This window comes from Capsicum annuum, chromosome 5 (assembly GCF_002878395.1).
Source record: "Capsicum annuum cultivar UCD-10X-F1 chromosome 5, UCD10Xv1.1, whole genome shotgun sequence".
Classification (NCBI taxonomy): Eukaryota; Viridiplantae; Streptophyta; class Magnoliopsida; order Solanales; family Solanaceae; genus Capsicum; species Capsicum annuum.
Window position 1 is genome coordinate 216,559,853 of NC_061115.1, and position 9,354 is coordinate 216,569,206.

The 9,354-nt window shown below is 35.7% G+C and overlaps 1 pseudogene; it reads right to left on the reverse strand.

The window, feature by feature from the left end:
* Positions 1 to 2,668: 2,668 nt before the first annotated feature.
* On the reverse strand, positions 2,669 to 6,859 carry LOC107877867 (annotated as a pseudogene).
* Positions 6,860 to 9,354: the final 2,495 nt, after the last annotated feature.

Genomic DNA, 9,354 nt, shown 5'->3' on the forward strand with positions numbered 1-9,354 from the left:
ATTTAAAGGGTAACATATTCCCTGAAACAGGCATCTTGAATATCCCATAAACTGATGGGTATTAGTAAAAAGCTTAGGATCTCCAATGGATCTCCAATATCCCACAAAATCATGGGATAATCATCCTATGTTCGAGAAATACGCCATTAACGGCCTTCGAATTACGGAGAAAATCGAGAGAAGAATCAAAGGAAGAACAGATTTGTAACCACCTCGTTTATCAATAAAATTGTTGTTTCTTCATATTTTTATTTGTGGTTGAAATTTACTTTCCATGAAATAAATTATGTTCGGAAATAAATTGACTCACCCAATGGGACCAAATCTGTCATTCATCTCCTCTCATAATCAGATCTGCAAATCTATAGCCGCCGCATAAAAATGGAAGATCTATTCGTATTTCAAGATACTTCGACAAGCGTTGAAGTAGGAGGCATTTGTAGACATCTAAAATTTGTGGGAGTAAGAATTCAAATTTTGTTAGAGTCATAGGAAGCTACTTTACCTTAAATCCCGCCTATTTAGGGTAACATATTCCCTGAAAGGCATCTTGAATATCCCATAACTATAAACTAATGGTTATTCATAAAAAGATCAGAATTCCAATATCCCACAAAATCATCTTGAATATCCCATAAACTAATAGGTATTCGTAAAAAGATCGGGAACTCAAATATTTCACAAAATCATTGGATGATCATTCTATGTCCGAGAAATACTCCACTAATGGTCTTCGAATTACGGAGAAAATAGAGAGAAGAATTAAAGGAGGAACCACTCGTTTATCAATAAAATTGTTGTTTCTTCATATTTTTATTTGTGGTTGAAGTTTACTTTTCATAAAATAAATAATTTTCGGAAACAACGAGTAAAATGAAATATTTATTTTTATTATAAAGGCCAAGTAACATAAAGGAGAGAAAATATTATGTGTAGCTGAGGCAGTATTGTCAATTTCACTATTTGACTTTTTAGTTTATTATCACTGATAGAGCATCAACATACTTCCAAGTTCTAAAAAGGATCAATACATTGAAATCAAACTAAGGCTTGTTCCGGTAAAATATTTGAATATATAATAAAGTGTTTTTATTAGATATTTTAAATTTAAATTCTGAAAAAAGTTTTCATGCGTATTCTTAAGCCTCCATTATATTAATAAAATAACTATTTAAAATATGTCATCTCTTTCAATTATACATATTATTCTCCTTAAGTCGCAAAATTAATCACGTTTGTTTCAGTTGAGGGTGAATTTTATATGTAGTTAACTTGGATCGTTGAGATTATACCCAAAAACTCGTTTAATATTTAAGTTGAAAGTGTCTAACTTTAGGTGCTAAATTAAAAATATATCGTAATTTAATTATCAATATTAATTTACTGACAAATTTAGGAAATTTTCGATGTTCCCCTTTCATGATGCAAATCTTTTGCACTAGAAAAGTCCAAAAGTGTCAACAATGTCTGGAGCTTCACATGGTGTTTGGCCTACACTGATGAAACAATAATAATGCTTCAAGTTTTAATAAACGGAATAGGGACAAATTTCGAATTATGATAATTGGTCTATATATATATATATATATATATATATATATATATATATATTTCGTATTATTTTATTAATATTAGGGGCATATCAGGGGCGGCTCAATAAATTTAGTAGCCTTAAGTCAACTCTTAAGAAAATATTCAAATACATTCAATAAAAGTAGCTTTTGTCTGCACCTCGTACGTGTATGTGCATCTTTTGAGACGTGCGCGCATTTAATGTGTATTTCGTGTGCCATAAGTACATGTTGTTACCAATTGATAAAAATATTTTTGAATCACATTGATATTATTGTTAAATATGTGCGTGTATACTATCATTGTGAATTATTTTCTAGCTTAAAAATGGTGGCTTCATAAAAGTTGAGACCTCAACTCATTGCTTTAGCCGCTTTATGTCGAGCCGGTCCTGGGATACATGTGTATTCAAAGTATGACAGAGGACATATACATTTCATTTATCATAGTTTGAGGTATATTCGATTACATGAAATCAAACTAAGGCTTGTTCCGATTAAATATCTGAATGTATGATAAAGTATTTCTATTAAATATTTGTATAATATAAATTTTGAGAAAGCTTCTATGCGTATTTTTAAGCGTCCATTTCGTTGATAAAATAATTAATTAGAATATGTCACCTTCTTTAATTATACATACTAATCCCAACTAATCGTAAAACTAACCATGCATCTTCAATTGAGGTTGATGTGTATAAGAAAAAAGGTGAGATATTTTATGTAGTTGCTTTAGATGGTTGAGACCACGAAAACTTTTTCAAAATTTGAGTTGAAAATATCTAATAATTAAGAACATTTATTTAGGTCCTAAATTAGAAACATGTTGATAATTTGAGTGTCGAAATTAATTTACTAGATAAATTTTATATGTAGTTAACTTGAATGGTTGAGATCACACATAAATATTTTTTCAAATTTTGAGCTGAAATGTCCAATAAGATACATGAAATCAAACATACTTAATATCTTTACAACAATAGTAAAATTTCATAAGTGAGGTCTGATGAGCATGAGGGTAAAGTGTACCGTGTACGCAGACTTTACCACTACTTGTTTTAGCAACGATTATTATGATGGCTAAAAAGGACCATCAATTCACCTTAAGAGCACTCTTTTATAGCATAAAAAGTAATAACCATAAGAACAATCACTTAGAAAGTTATTATTAGAAGAGTTATCAAAGTAACTCAAAACAAGTACAATCAAGCACAACACACTTTCTATACATCTGTCTCCATCGATCCAATCAAAGACGTCCATGCCATAGAGAGTCAGACTCGACTTGTGGTAGTGAGAAAAGAGTAAGTTTAGAACTTCTGAATGAAGTCATAGATGTGCTTGTTAATCTCATCTGGTTTTTCTTGGTTGACAAAGTGAGCTGCACCTTCCACAACCACAACTTCCTCCAACAATGGAACGTCTTTCTTAAATCCGCCATTGTGTATGTACTCTTTAGCACCCGGTATATGATAAACCAAGTCAAATTCACCAACGATAAACTTGGTCGGAACTTTAACTTGAGCCCCAGTCCATGGTGCTGTGAGTTCCCAGTCTCTGCATTTCATAAGACACAGAACTTTAGGATGTATGTAAAGTTTCGGGCAACTCCAGACTTCAAATCCCAAATATATATATACGTCAAAAATGACATTTTCTTGACTAAAGATACTAAGCCTTGCTAGCGTCCATGTATGAAGAAGTTGATCAAGATAGTCTAAAAGCAACTAATAGAATCTATGTTGCTCGGACTCGTTTGAAATGCTTCTGGATGCGTGTCGGATCCTCCAAAAACAGTGCATTTTGGTGGATCCGGCACAAGTGTGGCACCAGTTTTGAAGAGCCTGAGCAACATAGAGTACGATAGCGGCCATGAAGACATGAACTTCACATTTTTCTAGACTTCCTAGAGAGCATGATAATTTATTTTTTGTTTTTAGATTTTTTTTTATTTTTTTTGCTAAGACATGCATCCATTTATTCTTCAATGGTGTTCCCCTATGATTTTTCAAAGAGTTGATCATTCTACTTAAATTGCGTAGACACCTAATTTTGTCCCTCCCCGATATCATTTTTACCCATTTTTTTACTTTATCCTACCGTGTACCCTCACCCATGTAATTATATCCCACAAAAAAACAATCAATTAACTATGCATCGATTACAAGTTAGTTAGGTTCTGTGCAGCTCCACCACATAGATTCCGCCCCTTTCATGTTTGTTTCATTCTAATAAGGTCCACTTAATTTGTCTTCTAAGACAAACTAAGGTATTTTTTTTAAGAGTAAATGCACTGTTTCCACCCTGAACTATAAACGAAATTGTTGAGACACACCCCAACTTAAAGGGGGTCCTATTACCCCTGGACTAATTAAAACCGTATTTTTGGCAACCTTAAGTGCGTACATAGGCACATACGTGTGCCTACATGGACTTTCAGTATGTTGATTCATGCAGTGAGCCACGCAGGCCTTAAGGTTGCTAAAAATACAGTTTTAACTAGTCCAAGGGTAATAGGAACCCCTTTAAGTTGAAGTATGTCTCAGCCATTTCGTTTATAGTTAAGGGTGAAAATAGTACATTTTCTCTTTATAATCTATTTGGCCAAAGTTTCAATATCACCGAAGGCGAGGAACACTTACAAGGGAAGAGCTCAGTAATAGTTGACTGGACCAGTGAAACCAGTCTTCTCAAACTTGTTGGCACAGTAATCCAACTCTTCCTCAGAGAGCCAAGATGAAAGGGCAGCGGGAGCATCAGGGATAGCGTCGAGGCTTTTGCCTTTAGGAAAATAAAATGGTACAGGATCACGGTATGTCAAAAATTTCTTAAGAACAGCCTTAGCACCATATCAGGCAAATTCAGTTTCAATTTCGCCCGGTACTTGCAATGTAAAATCATTGTGAACTTTGTGCTGCTGAAATAATTAAATCTCAAGAAACCTACGCCCTTATCATACAAGGTGGTTTACGACCATTAGATCCCTAGAAAGAGGAGCAAACTCCAGCTGTTACCGCTAATGACAAAGCCAGGGGCGGACCCCAAACGAGTGCTGACTTATCTACAACAGAGGCAAACACGTACTCTCTCAAGTCAAAGTCAGGTAGACTAAGATAGAGTTAATATTACGGTTATGCCAAAGAACGTTTGAATGGTATGCAAAATGTTCCAAACAAATTAATGAGATATCACTAACGTAATGTTTGCAAGGTAAGAATTGTCAACAATAGACTCAACATGGTCCAGCCCATCCCCGAATGGCCAGGGCTGGAGCTAGACGGGCGGAAGGAGGTTCATCCGGATCTTCTTTGCCGGACAATCACACATAGTATATACAAGGCCAAAGTTTCTTTCTTGTGTATATATGGTACAAGATGAATTCCTCGGTGAAAATCCTACCTCCGTCACAACCTGAATCCCGTGTGCATGGAGAGTTTAATGTGCCATGTTGCATTAAACTTGTAGAATACCCACCAAACATAAATGACAAATTAAACAGATACAAAGACAAGAATAACGAGAACCTGAAATATCGGGATATAATGATCTTCCCCATATAAAGCCTTAAACCCCTCCACCAAATTCATGTGTGGGTTCCTTTGAAAAAAATGGACACTCAAATTCACCAACGCCTTAACTTTGTGTGGCCTAAAAAGGCATAAATGCCAAGCAATTATGGCACCCCAGTCATGAGCAACAACAAACACGTTATCTTCATTTGGATCTATGGCTTCAAGCAGTGCTACAAGATCACCCACAAGGTGAAAGATACTGAACTTTGAAGGTTCATTAAGGGGTGCACCTGTAGTATCTCCATAACCCCTTAAGTCTGGTGCCACGGCACGGTAGCCACGTTCAGCTAAGTAGACCATTTGGTGGCTCCATGAGTACCTGTAGAACACAAAATATTACGGGTTGACCCAAGCCTAGTCCTAAAGGCGAAAACAAAGAGAGATTTTCACTATGAATGAGAGAAATTGTACAATAAGAATAATCACCTAATTACAATCTCATTATACAAATCTCGGGTAGTTCCTAATTGTACAAGAAGTAAAAAGAACAGCCCAATGTAAAAAGCATCCCGCGTTCACGCAAGGTTAGTTCAAGGAAGGGCCACATCCCAAGGGGTACAGTAGACAACCTAATACTCTAATGAAGCATCATTGGGTTGCTTCTATAGCTCAAATCTCTGATCAATAGGTCACACAGAGACAACTTTAATGTTACTCAAGCCCTTTCAGAGTCCTACAACAAGTGAATTCCCAAATCTTAAGATCATCAATTAACTAGCACACAGTCAAAGCAAAGAGAATAATAAAAAAAAAATAGCATAAGTATTTAACAAGATTCAACAAACCTAGTTAGAAGAATTGTACATTAGGGAAAAGTTTCTAACTACAATTGTGGCACATTGTGGATTAACTAAGTACACAACCAAAACAACAACAATATACCCAGTGCATTCTCACCTATGGGTCCCACCTAGTGGGGTTTGGGGAGGGTAGAGTGTATGCAGACCATAGCACTACCTCAAGTGAAGTAGAGAGGTTGTTTCCGATAGACCCCCGGAAAATAAGTTATCCGGAATTAGTTATCCGACTCTCAAGGAGGGATAAGAAAAACACTTCAATCCCAAGATAACTAATTCTGAAATGAGTTATCTCATTTATTTTGTCCCAATCAAATATGGAATCAGCTCCTCTTCTAAATTAACCCCGGATTAGTTATCCTTATCACCTGTGGTAAGTTGACTTTCACTAACAAAATCAAAACAAATAGAGAACAAAAATTATACAACACAATAAACAAATATAAGTTTCCCAAACTTTCTAAATCTAACATAACTAAGATCTTTTTTATGACCATGGTGTTCGGACCAACTTTCATGCTCCTCTACTAAATCAACAGAATATCTACCACCTCCCACCAGCAACAGATATATAAACATAATTATGACTTACAAAATTCAAGATTCAAGAAAATAATGCCAGAGTTTAGGGAAGCCATGTATGAAGAGGACTATTGGACCTTGGCCTAATTCTGCTACATGCATGTTTATGCCATTTACAGCTACCATTTTGTGTTCTATCTTCTCCATTTTGCTTCTTTTTTTTTTTTTCTCTTTGTATTTTCTTGAGTCTTTTCTCTTTTGGAAACTTATGGGTTTTTGTTAATCTTTGTTTGATAGCAAAATGTGGACTACTGTGACATGTAACTAATATCAGACATGATTCTGTTGTGGTTGTCATGTCAATATCACAATGAAGTGATATCATTGATAGTATCAATAATATTTTACTTCCTCCGTTTCATTTTATGTGTCGCCTTTTGATTGGGTACGGAGTTTAAGAAATAAGTGATGACTTTGTAAAGTTTACAAAATTGTCCCTCTTAAAGTTTATTTTTTAATTGTCTTTTCTTACTAAGGGGATCCAGTAAGGATAAAATGAGAATATTGTCATTAAATAGCTACTACCAAATAAGGAAAGATGACATTCTTTTTTATACGAACTAAAAATAAAATGACGAAACATAAAATGAAATGGAGGGGTAGGTTTTAGAAAGGCTGAATCCATTGGATATCGAACAAAGAATCATAAAGATCTTACGAACATTAGTTAGCGGCATTTACAAAGAGTACTACTTCCTCCGTTTCGAGATAAATGAATTATTAGATTTTGGCACACAGATTAAGAAAAAAGTATCAAAGACATAAATTTTCATTTTTACCCTTGAAATCTCTTTTAGCCCCCACAAAAAAAAAAAAGTTGCAGTCTTTTGCTTGTCAAATCATAAGGGTAATTTTAAGAAAAAAATTCAATGATTCACTTATTTTGAAACATCAATAAATGCCCCAACAATTCATTTATTCTGAAACATAGAGAGTATAATATAATTTTCACTAATAATGGTGGAGTGGAGGTTGTGGAAGATTGTGTCTATTTCGGAGAATCAATTTGGTTTTATGCCTGGTCGCTCCACGACTGAGGCAATTCACCTTGTACGGAGACTGGTAGAGTAGTATAGAGAGAGGAGGAGGGATCTTCATATGGTGTTTATTGACTTGAAAAAAGCGTATGACAAGGTTCCTAGGGAGGTTCTTTGGAGATGCTTAGAGGCTAGAGGGGTCCTGGTGGCATACATCAGAGAGATTAAGAACATGTATGAAGGGGCGAAGACTTGGGTAAGGACTGTGGGAGGAGATTCTGAACATTTCCCGGTCTTAACAGGGTTGCACCAGGGATCAACTCTTAGTCCATTTTTATTCGCTTTGGTGATGGATGTGTTGCCGTGGAATATACAAGGTGAGGTGCCTTGGTGTATGCTTTTTGCGGATGATATAGTTTTGATTGATGAGTCGCGACAAGGGGTTAATGATTAGCTGGAGGTTTGGAGACAAAGCCTGAAGTCAAAAGGTTTTCGGTTGAGCAGGAGCAAGACGGAGTACTTGGAATGCAAGTTTAGTGACTCGAGGCATGAGGAAGAGGTGGTAGTGAAGTTGGATTCTCAGGCGGTTTGCAAGAGGGATAGTTTTAAGTATCTCGGGTTTATGATTCAGGAGAATGGAGAGATAGATGAGGATGTATCTCACTGTATTAGGGCAAGTTAGATGAAATAGAGGTTCGCTTCAGGTATTTTATGTGATAAGAAGGTATCCCACAAGCTAAAAGGAAAATTCTACGGAATTGCAATTCGACCTTCTATGTTGTATGGAGCAGAGTGTTGCCCGGTTAAGAATTCTCATATCTAGAAGTTGAAAGTGGCGGAAATGAGGATGTTGCGTTTGATGTGTGGGTTCACAAAAGCTGACAGGGTTAGGAATGATATTATTCTGGAGAAGGTTGATACGAGTACGATCACGTAGATGGACTTATGAGGGCGTACGTTAAATCCAAGGCTTGGTGTGTGCAATGAAGTGCAAAGTAGTACCTAAATGGACACCAAAACAGTCCACTACATATACTAGAGGGGGGCTCTTTCACTAAGGGGCCTTCCAGTTATTTTACCTATTATTTGTAATACACTATAAATAGAATAATGTAGGGTTTCATTAGGGATATTTTGATGAATATTATGAGTTTATAACACTTGAAACATTTTCTCTCTAAGGAGAGAAGACCATCAACCCAAAATTATAACTAGGAAAATCAACTTAAGTGTGGAATCGCTCGTGTTGGATTCAATCTTGGAAATGTTAGATGCTTGGGAGATCGGGGTCACTCTTGTTCCAACGTAAGAGTTAGGTATTTGATGTATGTGATGTTAAAGGTTCAAGAGTGGAATAGGCTTTTGGGTTGTTGATATTATACCTTCAATTTGTCTACATATCTATCCTTTTTGTTTCTTTGTAACCGTGTAGTAGTGTTGATGTTGTAGCCGTGTGCTTGTGTTGTTAATGTGGAATCCGAAATTAGTCTATGGTTCATCTTGTTCTTGTTGTGTTGCTACTGTTTTGGTGTTATTATGCCATTGTGCCTTGTATTCTTCTTGTTGGTAGCGAATCCGAGAGGGTCACCAAAAGAGGTCCTTGGTTTCTTGTCTAGTGGACTGATTTTGGTGTTTGTTTTGTGTTTCCTTGTCTTTCTTGTATCATTTGGCATCAGAGCATAGCTATATCTTGTTCCTACAAGATCAATCTTGGGCTTGCTTGTTAGAAAATTAAAAAAAAAAAGTTGAAATCTGAAAATTCCAAAAAGAAGCAAATCTGTCCATTTTTGTGTCTTGGCCAAAATTTTTCTTGTTTTGAGTCTAGATCTAGGAGTCATTTTATTTGTTTTGTTGT